This window comes from Loxodonta africana, chromosome 8 (assembly GCF_030014295.1).
Source record: "Loxodonta africana isolate mLoxAfr1 chromosome 8, mLoxAfr1.hap2, whole genome shotgun sequence".
NCBI lineage: Eukaryota > Metazoa > Chordata > Mammalia > Proboscidea > Elephantidae > Loxodonta > Loxodonta africana.
In genome coordinates this window covers 102,312,025-102,326,006 of record NC_087349.1, presented here as the reverse complement: position 1 = coordinate 102,326,006, position 13,982 = coordinate 102,312,025, and the positions used below count along the sequence as shown (strand labels likewise).

General features: G+C 41.9%; 1 protein-coding gene across 39 annotated transcripts in view; it reads right to left on the bottom strand.

Annotated features, from left to right (window-relative positions):
- SUGCT (succinyl-CoA:glutarate-CoA transferase) overlaps positions 1-13,982 on the bottom strand; it is a 796,973-nt gene that overhangs the window by 281,563 nt on the left and 501,428 nt on the right. The gene's annotated exons all lie outside the window — the stretch shown is intronic.

Here is a 13,982-nt window from a genome sequence, read left to right as displayed (position 1 = left end):
ATCCCCCCAAAATGTGTGTCAACTTGGCTAGGCCATGATTCCCAGTATTGTGTGGTTGTCCACCATTTTGTCATCAGATTTGTTTTTCCTTTGTATTATAAATCCTACCTATATGATGTTAATGAGGTAGAATTAGAGGCAGTTATGTTAATGAGGCAGGACTCAATCTACAAGATTAAGTTGTATCTTGAGTCAATCTCTTTTGAGATATAAAAGAGAGATAGAGCGGTTTCACACCACCAAGAAAAAAGTACCAGGAGCAGAGCATGGCTTTTGAATCTGGGGTCCCTGCACTGAGAAGCTCCTAGACTAGGGGAAGATTGATGACAAGGATCTTCCCTCAGAGCCGACAGAGAGAAGAAAAGGCCTTCCCATGGAGCTGGTGCCCTGAATTCGGATTTCTAGCCTCCTAGATTGTGAAAGAATAAATTTCTGTTTGTTAAAGCCATCCACTTGTGGTATTTCTGTTATAGCAGCACTAGATCACTAAGACAGTAACTAGAACTCCTTATTTTTGAATCCCATTAGCAAATAATATAGGTATAATAATATGATTCCTTCTTTTTTAAGTTGATCATGTGCTGTGCAGGGGACCTGAGCCCCAGATTAAGAAGGTTGCATTGTAGATGTTTCATATAAAGCAGCCATTCGACACTCTATAAATATCCAAAAAATCTATATTATATCCAGGCTCTGTTATAGGTACTAGGAAAATAACCATGAACAAAATAAAACACCTACCTTTATGGAGCTTACATTCTAATGAAGAGGAAAGACCACAAAAAATAAATATATAATATGCATTATATATATATATATATATATATATATATATATATATATATAAATAAGTGGTATTCTGGGTATGAAGACAATGAAGCAGAGAAAGGGAAGAGAGAATAAAACAGGAGTGCCATTTAAACAGGGTGTTCGGGGAAATCCTCTCTGCTGAGGTGACATTGAGCAGAGCCCTGAAAAAATGAGTGAGCTCCATGAGGTCGGTAGAAAGAGTATTCCATACAGACAGCGCAGCAAATATAAGAATTCTGAAGCTGGTGCTTGAGAAACATCTGGGTGTCCGTGGGCCTAGAGCACAGGAAGAATGTTGAAGACAGGTAAGAAATAAGGACAGAATGGTAATTAGGGCCAGATCATGTACAGTCCTTACATTTCTGCTGCTTGTGATGGGAAGCCATTAGAGGGTTTGTGAAAAGGAGGGGCACAGTGAACATAGTGTCCAACAACTAAAAAAAAAAAAACATGTCATCAAGTTGATTCTGACTCGTGGTGACCCATGTATGTCAGAGTAGAACCATGCTCCATAGCACATGGCTGATTTTTTGGAAGTAGATCTCCAGGCCTTTCTTCCAAGGTGCCTCTGGGTGGACTCAAACCTCTAAACTTTTGGTTAGCAGTCAAACTCATTAACCATTTGCACAACCCAGGAATTCTATCCAATGATTATCATTGTTGAGGTTGTGGTAGTGGTGCGCAGTCAAGTCAGTTTCAACTCATAGTGACCCTATACAACAGAGTAGAACTGCCCCATAGTGTCTCCTGGGCTGTAATCTTTACAGAAGCAGATTGCCAGGTCTTTTCTCCCGCAGAGCCACTAGTGGGTTCAAACCATTGACCTTTCAGTTGCCAGCCAAACACTTAACTGTTGCACCACTAGGGCTCCTTATCTAATGACTTCCAATGCTGTTGAGTTGATTCTGACTCATAGTGACCCTATAGGACAGAGCAGAACTGCCTCACAGGGTTTCCAAGGAGCAGCTGGTGGATTCAAACTGCCAACCTTTTGGTTAGCAGCTGAGCTCTTTAACCACTGCACCACCAGGGCCCCATCCAATGACTAGCCCTGGTAATGATATTTGGCCACATCTATGACATATTTCCAGTACACACACCACTTCTTCAGAATCCAGTTCCTTGGTTATTAGTTCTGGATTGCCATTCTTCCCTAGGTGTAGGAAATGGGATATAGATCTATAGAATATAGATACAAAGTGCTTTTTACCTAGACAAGAGTAATACTGGACTTTTGTAGGTTGGGAATATTATCTTCATTCTCCCTAAATAAAAATGGTCCTCTGAAGTAATATATCCCATTGTGGTCCAGTCCATGCTGACTCACAGTGACCCTACAGGACAGAGTAGAACTGCCCCATAGGGTTTCCAAAGAGCAGGTGGTGGACTCGAACTGCTGACCTTTTGGTTAGCAGCTGTAGCACTTAACCACTTTGCCACCAGGGCCCCAAAGTAATACACATGTCTCTTGAAATGCCCAGTTCAGTCACAGAAAGGAAAACTGATCGTTAGAGAGATTTAATTCCTTCTGTATTTGGGTACAGGAAGTCACGCCCATTCATGAGAAACGGGTCGTATGAGAGAGCATATTAACAAATACCACTAACCCAGAGCTCTGTAATATTAAGCCCTTTTTAGGTTATGCAATTATCTTCACTCTCCAGGTATTAAGTGGAGGTCTAAAGGGATGGATGTATCTCTAGCAGGAAAAGAAATTGAGATTCTGATCCATAGCTTAAGGCAAGTAAACAAAATATATTGAAGTTAATTCTTATACAAAAAATTTCAAGTACATCCCCAAAGACTTCCTCCCTTTCCCCTATCATATACATGTTCTTTTATTTTGAAATAACTTTTGCCTGATTATACAAGTTATACAAACTAATTATTTGATATTATTTTTAACAAGTAAATCACTTACAATTCAGCAACCCAGATAGAAGTGATATTAACATTTTGATATGTTTCCTTCCAGTTATTTATTTTTTTTTCTTAATATACATTGGCACTTACACTATTTATTCATTTATCTGTTTTTGTTTTTTTTTTTCACCTTATCCAACAAAGGCCTTGGGGTAACCATGCCATAGACATTTGTTAATGCTTTTAAAAGTCTTTCATAGCACAGGGTAGGATCCATGTATCATTGACAAAATTCTGATTAAGGTAGGTTAGGCCTGCGTTCAGTGAGTTTCTGTGCAAAAGACTGTGGTGTGGATTACTATATGCTGTAATTTCTGTACCAAGCCTCTAATTCAGGGCAGGGAAACTGCAGTCCTGGAGTCAAATTCTGCTGTACCCCCCACCCCCGTTTTTGTAATTAAAGTTTTATTGGAATATAGCCACACCCATTTGATTTCATATTGTCTATGCCTGATACCACAAGGCAAGGCAACAGCAGATTTGAACGGTTGCAACAGAGAGTGTATGGCTGCCAAAGCCTGAAATATTTACTACCTGGTTGGCCCTTTATGGAAAAAGTTTGTTGATCCCCCACTGTAACTCACAGAAGAAAAATACTATATAGTTGTCCAAACATTCAACCTTGCCCTCTTATCTTGGCTTGGTTAGGTTTCTAATCATCATATTATGAGTTTCTAAACCAATGTGTTCATATTAAATTTTAACAGTCTGGGGATACACCACAGTTTTTTGTTTCTCTTTTTTATTTATCCCCAGTTGCCAGGTGATATCTTCAAAGTGCAATAGCGTAAAAGATACAGTGCAGTAAGTACATGCAGCCTAATGGAAACAGTTCTCATCTGGGCAATAAGCCAGAAGATCTTAATCAAGTGCACCTAGGTTCCTGCTGTGAATTTTTGAGGCCTGATCCCTCCATGTGTGTATCCTCACATCCCTGAAGGACTACCTTTCATTGTCTCTCATTGCCTACCCACAAAGACCCCTGCTGGTGCAACAATTAAGTGCTTGACTGCTACCTGAAGGGTTGGTGCTTCAGACCCATCCAGCTGCTCCATGGGACAAAGACTAGGCAGTCTGTTCCCATAAAGATTAAAAAAAATAAAAAAAACAAACCCACTGCAGTAGAGTCAAGTCTAACTAGTAGCAACTGCCCCATAGAATTTTCAAGGCTGTACATCTTTACAGAAGCAGACTGCCACATCTTTCTCCCACAGAACGGCTGGTGGGTTCAAACCACCAAACTTTCCCACTGTGCCGCCAGGGCTCCTCCCATAAAGATTACAGCCTAGAACCCTATGAGGCAGTTCTACTGTCACATGGGGTCACTATGAACTGGAATCAACTCTGTGGCACCTAAAAACCACCACCTGCCCACAGCTGTCTATAGGTGAGTTTTGGGATCATGTTCTAAAGTAATTACCAATTCTTGAATTATCAAAATTGATTGTATGGAAGAGGTTTCTTAGAATGAGGAAAGTCACATTCTACGTTCTAAGTGGCTAACGACAAGAAAACCCAAATAATCTGCAAAATAATGACTTTTCTTGGGCACATCCTAGAGCTGAATTAGCAAGACAACCAGGTGAAACAAATTCCAAAGACTGACAAGCCTCTCTGAAGAGAGAAGACCAGGGGTCATTCTCGTTCAAACCACTGCTGAGAATTTGCATTTTCACCCATGACATTTGAGGAGAATTGGAAGCCACAGACACAGGGAGTCTACGCTCACTTGCAAAAGCTCTTGTCCACGGCACACACACCCAGTGCTGATAAGGATGAAGGGAAACTGGGCAGGATCCTGAAGGGGCGTTGGTGGTTCAGTGGTAGTATCTTAGTCTGGGTTTTCTAGAGAAGCAAAACCACTGAAACATATATATATATATATATATATATATATAAATGTATATATATATATATACACACACACACACAAAGCGATTTGTTTCTATGAAATGGCTCACACAGTTGCAGAAGCTGGCAAGTCCCAAGTCCATGGGTCAGACATCAGGTTGGAGGCTTCTCCTGACTCACATAGTTGTAAGGGCTGATGAACCCAAGATTGGCAGGTCAGACAGCAGGCTGCTGACTCACGGGCTGCAGAGGCTGACAAATCCAAGATCAGCAGGTAAGACGGCAGCCTGCTGGCTCACAGGCTGCAGAGGCCAATGAATCCCAAGATCGGCAGACAATATGGCAGGCCACCAGCTCAAGTTCCAAGAACCGAAGGTCAGATGACGATGAGTCAGATGCAGGTTCCAGGGCAAGCAAGTGAGCTTTGCCAGACTGTCTATATATATATATCTATATAAAAAAAAAAAAAATATATATATATATATATATATATATATATATATATATATATATATATATATAGGATACAGGCCACACCCCCAAGGAAACTCCCCTTAGAACTGATTGGCTAATCACATTATATCACATCATGGAGGATAACTACATCATTATATAACTGCCAAACTACATCATTACATAACTGCTAAACCACTGAGAATCATGGCCCAACCAAGTTGACACACAACCATAATCATCACAGGAAGAATTCTCACCTACCATGTGGGAGACTGATTTGCAACCAATTGTGGAGATGGTACAAAACCTTTCATTCCATTGTGCATGGGGTCACAATTAAGTCGGGCTGATTCAAGGGCAGCTAACAACCAGAACAGGAGCCTGGTGAGGACTCCAGTGGCACATGCATGCAATGGTGATCTGCTGTTCCTAGGAGATAGGCATTAGACTCCACTCACTTCCCCGGACTCTTCTCTCATAGGAAGTAAAAGACTTACGCCACCAGGAGAGTGGAAAGAAACTTTCCAGCATCAGGAACTGGCAAAGATCCAGACTTCCAGGAGCTATTATGCTCCACTGTGACCTCAAACTCAGTATGCCCAAGACAACTCATCTTCTTCCCAAAACCTCCACTACATTCCCTAACAATGAATGGTGCTGCCTTCCACCCGGTTTGCACACCACAAACTTTGGTGGTCATCGTGACTCCTTCTCTCTGACCCCTCATTTATTAGAGTGCAATTGGTTCTTCTTCCTACATATTTCTCAGTCTTATCCTCTCCTTTTAATTCCCTCTCCCATTATTTAGTTCAGGCTCTAGCCATCTTTGAGGCTACTAAAACAGCTTCCTAATCAATACCTGGAAACCCTGGTTGCATAGTAGTTAATAGCTACAGCTCCTAACCGAAAGGTCAGCAGTTCAAATCTACCAGGTGCTCCCTGGTAACTGTGTGAGGTAGTTCTGCTCTGTCCTATGCGTTTGCTATGAGTCAGAATCAACTCGACAGCAAAGGGTTTTTTTTTTTTTTTTTTAATTAATACATCTCTCTGTCTGAAGTCTCTCCACATTCCCCTTACGCCACATTGATCAATTTCTGTCCCTTCTTAAATTCTTCCAAGTCTCTCCATGTCCTACAAGATGAAGTCCAAGCTTAGTATGGGAGGAAACACCACCAACTACCCTTCTAAATGCATTCCCCACCTGTGATGTATTGCATGTATCCTCTCAAAATAGGTGTTGGAATTCTAACCCAATAGAATTCTGTATCTGTGGATATAACCCTGTCTGGAAATAAGATTTTCTTTGTTAGGTTTATAAGGCCTATCAGTGAGGCTGTGTCCTAAACCTAATCACTTCTGAGTTATAAGGAGCAGCAGGGACACAAGATGAGCAAACAGAAATACGGGCAGGGGAGGGGAGGCTATATGGTAACAAGCCACGTCAAGGTGGCTAAGGAACCAAGGAAAGAATGGGCTACAAAAGCTGAAAGAGACAAGGGTCTCCCCAACAACTGACAGAGCCAGTGCTCTGAATTCACACTCCAAGTCTCCTGAACTGTGAGGAAATAAATTTCTGTTTTTGAAAGCCATTTATTTGTGGTATTTCTCTTACAGCAGCATTAGGAAACTAAGACATCCCCAGAGCCCACCCTGAACTCCATGCTCCAGCCACAATGGACCAATTAGCATCATGCAAACATTATGTTCCCCTTCACACCTCAGTGCCTTACTTGGATCACTTGCTCATTTTGAACGTCCTTTCCTGCCTTTTCTACCTGGTAAACTTGGCATTCACCATTTAAAACTTAGCTGAAGTATCTTCTCTGTGAAACCTTCCTTTAGTTTCTCCCCGCAACCCTACTGTGCTACACACACCTGCATATCTGCCTCTATGATGGCGTATCTTACATAGCATTGTAATTATTTGCTTATTATAGACTATGACGTCCCTAAGTAGGCCTATTGAAGCTGCTGTCTCTCTTTCCTATCAGAAACTTCAGCCCCCTACCATAATGCCTGGCACGAAATGTGTTTGTTGACCAAATTTTAAATCTGTAATGAAGACAAAGACATGGCAACTTTTTCCACGTCTCAGTTTCAATTCAGAGTTAAAATGATTAGTACTACCAAAGGGATGCAACTCAGTTCTACAATTTTAAATGAAACATATTTCTCTGTTTCTATTTCTGAGTTCTAAAGGAGGTTTTTGTAAAAAAAAAACTGAATTTTCTCGTTCCATGTAGAGAAAACTCTAATAAAAGCTTTTTGTAAGTGGTCTTTGCCATCCCAGCCTTGGCGGAAGTAATCGGGCTTCATCTTGGCATCATGGCATTGCTGGAATTCTGTAGCAAGCTGTGCTTTCTTACTACATAAAAAGACGTGCATTTAGGTCTTACCTACTCATGAGTAATTTCTGAAGGGTATGTGTTTGGTGGTAGCATTCCTCCTGAGTCCCAACACAGGCAATGCTTTAAAAAAGAACAATGTGGTGATAATCACCGTTTACTTTCAAGTGTTGCATATTTGTTTCAACAAATTTCAAAACATTTCCCAAGGGATTTTAAAGAAAGTCACCAAGTATGTTTAACAAAACAACATATGGAATGCTAATTTTGTTGTGATGCTATACTCTAATACAGCAAGAAACAGATTTTTCGTAAAATCAGCAGATTTGCAAACACTAATTAAGAAACACTGAAAACTATCAAGGTCAATTTAAAAATCCATTTGAAAACAAATACTCGTAGTCTTGTTAGTTCTAGTAATTTCCCACCAGGGATTCACTGCACATCAACAAACCTCTGCCACGCAAGCTTTGCAGTGAAGGTAAATAAATAAAGGTTAACTTTCGATTTTCAATACAAAGCCAAACAGTGATGTTTGGAGGCTTGGGCGGAAATAGCTGATTTGTCTCTATCAGTGTAATCTGTACTCAGGAATCTAAGATCCTTGGGGTACAGGATTTCCACTTAAGTTAAGATATCTCACCCCTACGAGACTTTCCAGGAGTTCTGTGCTTGCCATAAAAGAGTTTGCTCTGATATTAACTCTGTGTGAGGATGGTTTTCTGCATTATGTGGAAAAAGCAAAGAACCCTAAAAAAATTAGTTTTACAAGTTACACCTCAATGCTGCCCTTTGCCCTGTGACCACTCCTTCTTCTGTTTCTCTGTCCATTGGCCATGCCACTGTCTGCCAAACCCTTCAACCAAAAAGGTGGGAGATGTATATATGAGGGCACTGGTGATTCAAAGGTAGAATTTCCCCCTTCCATGCGGGAGACCCGAGTTCGATTTCCATCCAGTGCACCTCATGAACAGCCACCACCTATCTGTCAGTGGAGGCTTGCATGTTGCTACCATGCTGAACAGGTTTCAGTGGAGCTTCCAGACTAAGACAGACTAGGGAGAAAGGCCTGGTGATGTAATTTCAAAAGTCAACCAGTGAATCACAATGGTCTAATCCACAACCGATCCTACAGATAGGGCAGGACCAGGCAGCATTTAGTTCCCTTGTGCGTGGGGTTGCCATGAGTCAGGGGCCAACTCTAAAGCAGGTAACAAGATGCGTGTGTGTGTGTGAAAGAGAGACTTTCCAAATGCTCAGATTTGCAACCAGTGGGTATTACTACGGGTTCACATGATTCACCTAACTGCATGCTCAGAACCACTCCCCTCTCAAATCACAGCCACAGGCACAGACGGTGGGGAGAGGTACTATGTTTATACTCCCCAAGCACAGATCCGCCAGTAACATCAAGATGCTTTAAACAGGATAATTCATAACAAACTATGCTTTCACATAAAAACTCTAGACCAACAACAGAAGAAAGGAGCCCTGGTGGAGCAATGGTTAAGCACTCGACTGCTAACCAAAAGGTTGGCAGTTCAAACTCACCCAGTGGTCTATGGGAGAAAGACCTGGTAATCTGCTTCCCTAAAGATTACAGCCTAGAAAACCCTATGGGGCAGTTCTACTCTGTCACATGGGGTCACCATGAGTTGAAATTGGGTGGCACCTAACAATAACAACAGCAGAAGACAAGCTGATTTTGAATCCGAACAGCAAAGGTTAAAATATACCATTACATATCCAGAAACCAAAACTTGTTGTATTAGTTAGACATATTATTGATTTGTCTCTTTATGCCTTATCTTGTTCCACGAATGATATAAAGTACTTTCGTTTGAAACAAGTGTGAAACTGGCTGAAGGTGGGAAATTTGTTGTTAAATGGAGTTTAGCCTTGTGTTGCAGTTGTATTCCTTGGAGGAAATTTGATGTAAATAACATATATTTGAAAGGGTCAGTCCTCTGTCCCCCCAGACCCATTATACTGGACTTCCCAGATGAATACTAAAAAATCTTTGAGATAATGATGAAAAAGCATGAAAAGCAAAGATGCAAAAGTCTATCTGAATAAATATTATTCAGATGAATCCAACTTGTCAACTGATGCCTTGAGGACAATAACTCATAGGCAAATGCACCTTGTCCCCTCCTTCCTTATTCCATTTCATTTCATTATTTATGATAAAAACGAGGCGAATCAGAGGCCAAGGGGTGGGAAGGACAGTCTTAACCAGTGGGGGACTCTGGCAGATTTCATTTGCTCTGACTTCTAGGGCTTTTGCCGAGAGATACAAACAGAGCACAGCAACTAAGACACAAAACATTGGAAGTTTTAAAACATTATTTATTGCTAAATCTAAAACACTCAAACGCCACAGCACGGTGATTGCCAAATCTAAATTAGAGTTTTGTGGAGTCTTTAAAAGTTTCTCTTCAGGGGAACATTTCAGCTCTATCGAGAGGTGTGATGCGTAAGAAGATGGAGCATCTGGCTGGAGATCAATTTGCCTATGAGTCCAAACCAAGTGGACCCATATGGAGAGCTTTCATAAAATCATAAATGGTAAAGCTGAAGAAAATGCTAGGCTCAGACGGTTTTTTGGCATCAGTAATTAAACTGGACTCACTGCACTCATGGGATTACTGCAAATTCTGACTGAACCTAAAGAATTTTCAAATAATCTAATTATTTCCTTACTTATTCATGTTTAGCCACAGTGTTTTTTGTTTCTCTGCTTTTAATTGGATATTTAAAAAATCACTTATTCAGCCACTTTGTTTAAATGCTCACAGGCATTCAAATGTACTTTCCTCCTGAAAGTGGAAAAAAAGAATTAGTGAGATAGATATCCAAGGCCAAGTGGCAGATTAAACCAAAACCAAACCAGGTGCTGTTGAGTTGATTCTGACTCATGTAGACCCCACATGTTTCAGGATAGGACTGTGCTTCGTAGGGTTTTCAATGGCTATGATCTTTTGGAAGTAGATCACCAGGGCTATTTTCTGAAGTGCCTCTAGGTGGATTCAAACTGCCAATATTTTGGTTAATAGCTGAGGGATTAACCATGTGTACCACCCAGGGGCTCCAAGAGGCAGATTAGGAATAAAAAAAAAGTTAATGTGCTTATTTTTTAATTTGTTTTACAAACAATTGGCTAGCACCAATTCCATGCCAGGAACTTTTCTAAGTACTTTACAAATATGAATTTATTTAGTCCTCATAACCACCCTATGAAGTACTATTTTAACCCCATTTTATGGCTAAAGAACTTGAAGCACAAATAGGTTAAATAACTTGCTCAAGATCATGTAGGTGGCAACTGGTAGAACTGGGCCTTGAAGCCAGGTACTCTGAAACCAGAGTCCTTGCCCCTAACTACTATGCTATGCTGCTATTTCGAGCAGGCGTTCACTCCACAAACACTTACACAACACCTGTCAGTTCCTCAGCAGCAAGCGCTGCGGCAAGAGTTCACGTGCAGGTGACTAACTGAGGAAGTGTTCCCGGGAGAAGCCATTTAAGGGAATAGGAAGGCAAGCTAGAGGAGGGGAAGAAAACGCCAAGCAAGGGCTTGATTTCAGGTGAGGTTTCTGCTTCTGCCTACTCCTGTGGTGAGCTGCAAAGAGCACACTGCACTGCTGCACATGTCCCACTTCAAGCTTGGGAGATGGGCCTTCGTATTGCTGCACTTGCTATTGGACTCAGGTCACTGTGCTGGGGATGTAAACCTCCAGGCAATTCCAGCTCTCCACAAGTCTGCGCGAAGCATCTCCAGTAGTTCAAGGTCAGTCCTTGGAAGAAGGCTGCAAGTTCATGTGGGTAGGACCAATGTGTGCACAGCTGGGCGAAGGCCACCAGAGGTGGTAAATAGGTGCAAGGGAATCATAGCCCCCATATCCCCTATTGTGTGCAAAGCACTATCCTGAGCCCTTCAACAACCAAGATAAAGGAGATGAACATATCCACCTCCAAAGAGCTTATGTTGATAGGAAACCTAAGACATGCACACTTCATATAGAGTTGTTGTTCTTAGCTGCCTTGGAGCCAGCGTCTGACTCCTGGCAACCCATATATAATGGGATCAGACCACTATAATCCACAGGGTTTTCACTGGCTGATTTTTAGAAGTAGATTGCCAGAACTTCCTTTCTAGTCTGTCTCAGTATGAAAGCTCTGCTGAAACCTATTTAACATCATAGCAACACCCAAGCCTCCACTGACAGACAGGTGGTGGCTGCACATGGGGTACACTGGCTAGGAATCAAACCCAGGTCTCCTGCATCGAATGCAAGAATCTCACTATGGAACCACCACGGCTTCCGTGTATAGAGAGTGATATATACTATGAAAGGGGGAAATTAATTGCTATGAAAATGGAGGGAAGAGACCATACAACAACTGTTCTATACCCTCACTGAGGGAATGAGAAAAAAAATCATTGAAGAGGAGGCATTTGATCTGGGTATAACCAATGGCAAGATCTGAGGAAAGTTCTTCAAGATCAATTAATCTATGTGAGCAACTGTAGATAGGTATGAAGGCATGGGGCACATTCATATGTGATATCTCTCAGTGATAAGTACTTCCATACACACACACACACACACATATATAACCAAAACCAAACCCACTGCCATCGAGTTGATTCCGACTCATAGTGACCCTATAGGACAGAGTAGAATTGCCCCATAGAGTTTCCAAGGAGTGCCTGGTGGATCTGAACTGCCAACCTTTTTATTAGCAACCGCAGCACTTAACCGCTACACCACCAGGGTTTCCTGCATATATATATATATATATACACACACACATATACATACATACTTATACATGTTGTTGTTGTTAGGTGCTGCAGAGTTGGTTCCGACTCATAGCGGCCGTATGTCCAACAGAACAAAACACTGCCCAGTCCTGAGGCATCCTCATAATTATTGTTATGCTTGATCCCATTGTTGCAGCCACTGTGTCCATCCATCTCATTGAGGGTCTTCTCTTTTTTGCTTACCCTCTACTTTGCCAAGCATGACGTCCTTCTCCAGGAACTGGTCCCTCCTGATAATGTGCCCAAAGTACGTGAGACAAAGTCTCACCATCCTTGCTTCTAAGGAGCATTCTGGTTGTACTTCTCCCAAGACAGATTTGTTCATTCTTTTGGCAGTCCGTGGTATATTCAATATTCTTTGCCAACACCACAATTCAAAGGCATCAATTCTTTGATCTTCTTTATTCATCATCCAGCTTTCACATGCATGTAAGACCATTGAAAATAATGAGTTCCCTATAAGTGTTAGAAACGCAAAATCTCAGGTCCACCCCAGACCTACTGAATCAGAAACTCAGGGGTAGGGTCTAGCAACCGGTGTTTTAACAAGCCCTGCAGGTGATGCACACTCACGTTGGAGACACTGTTCTACCACAACCATATGGGACTGCAGCCCAGCAGAAACTTCTCGAAGCTCTGTGTACACTAGGCCCCCTGTGACCCTGCTACTTGCCCAGCACCACACTCTCCCACTCCTTCTCTGAAGTGAATGCCAGCAAGGGATGAAAGGGGAGTTTGGACTAGATGAAGGGACAGTCATCCTGGAGAGCAGTCCTATGCAAACAATAGTTTGAGTTCAGGTGATTCAAAGCTCCATGATGCCTACTTGTGAGAAAAAATGACAGACAAGAGTTACTTCATTATACTATGCATCGATAAAGAACAGTGACGAATCTGTGAAACATTTCATAACATGGAGGAACCTGGAAGGCATTATGCTGAGTGAAATTAGTCAGATGCAAAAGGACAAATATTGCATAAGACCACTATTATAAGATCTTGAGAAATAGTATAAACTGAGAAGAACACATACTTTTGTGGTTACGAGGTGGGGAGGGAGGGAGGGTGGGAGAGGGTCATTTACTGATTAGTTAGTAGATAAGAACTACTTTAGGTGAAGGGAAGGACAATACTCAATACACAGAAGTTCAGCTCAACTGGACTGGACCAAAAGCAAAGAAGTTTCCGGGATAAACTGAATGCTTCAAAGGTTAGCGGAGCAAGGGCAGGGGTTTGGGGACTATGGCTTAAGGGGACTTCTAAGTCAATTGGCAATATAATTCTATTATGAAAACATTCTGCATCCCACTTTGAAGTGTGGTGTCTGGGGTCTTAAATGCTAACAAGCATCTAAGATGCATCAATCGGTCTCAACCCACCTGGATCAAAGGAGAATGAAGAACACCAAGGTCACACGATAACTATGAGCCCAAGAGACAGAAAGGGCCACATGAACCAGAGACTTACATCATCCTGAGACCAGAAGAACTAGATGGTGCCCGGCCACAACCGCTGACTGCCCTGACAGGGAGCACAACAGAGAACCCCTGAGGGAGCAGGAGAACAGTGGGATGCAGACCCCAAATTCTCATAAAAACACCAGACTTAATGGTCTGACTGAGACTAGAAGAATCCCGGCAGTCATGGTCCCCAAACCTTCTGCTGGCCCAGGACACGAACGATTCCCGAAGATAACTCATCAGACATGGAAGGAACTGGACAATGGGTTGGAGAGAGATGCTGATGAAGAGTGAGCTACTTGTATCAGG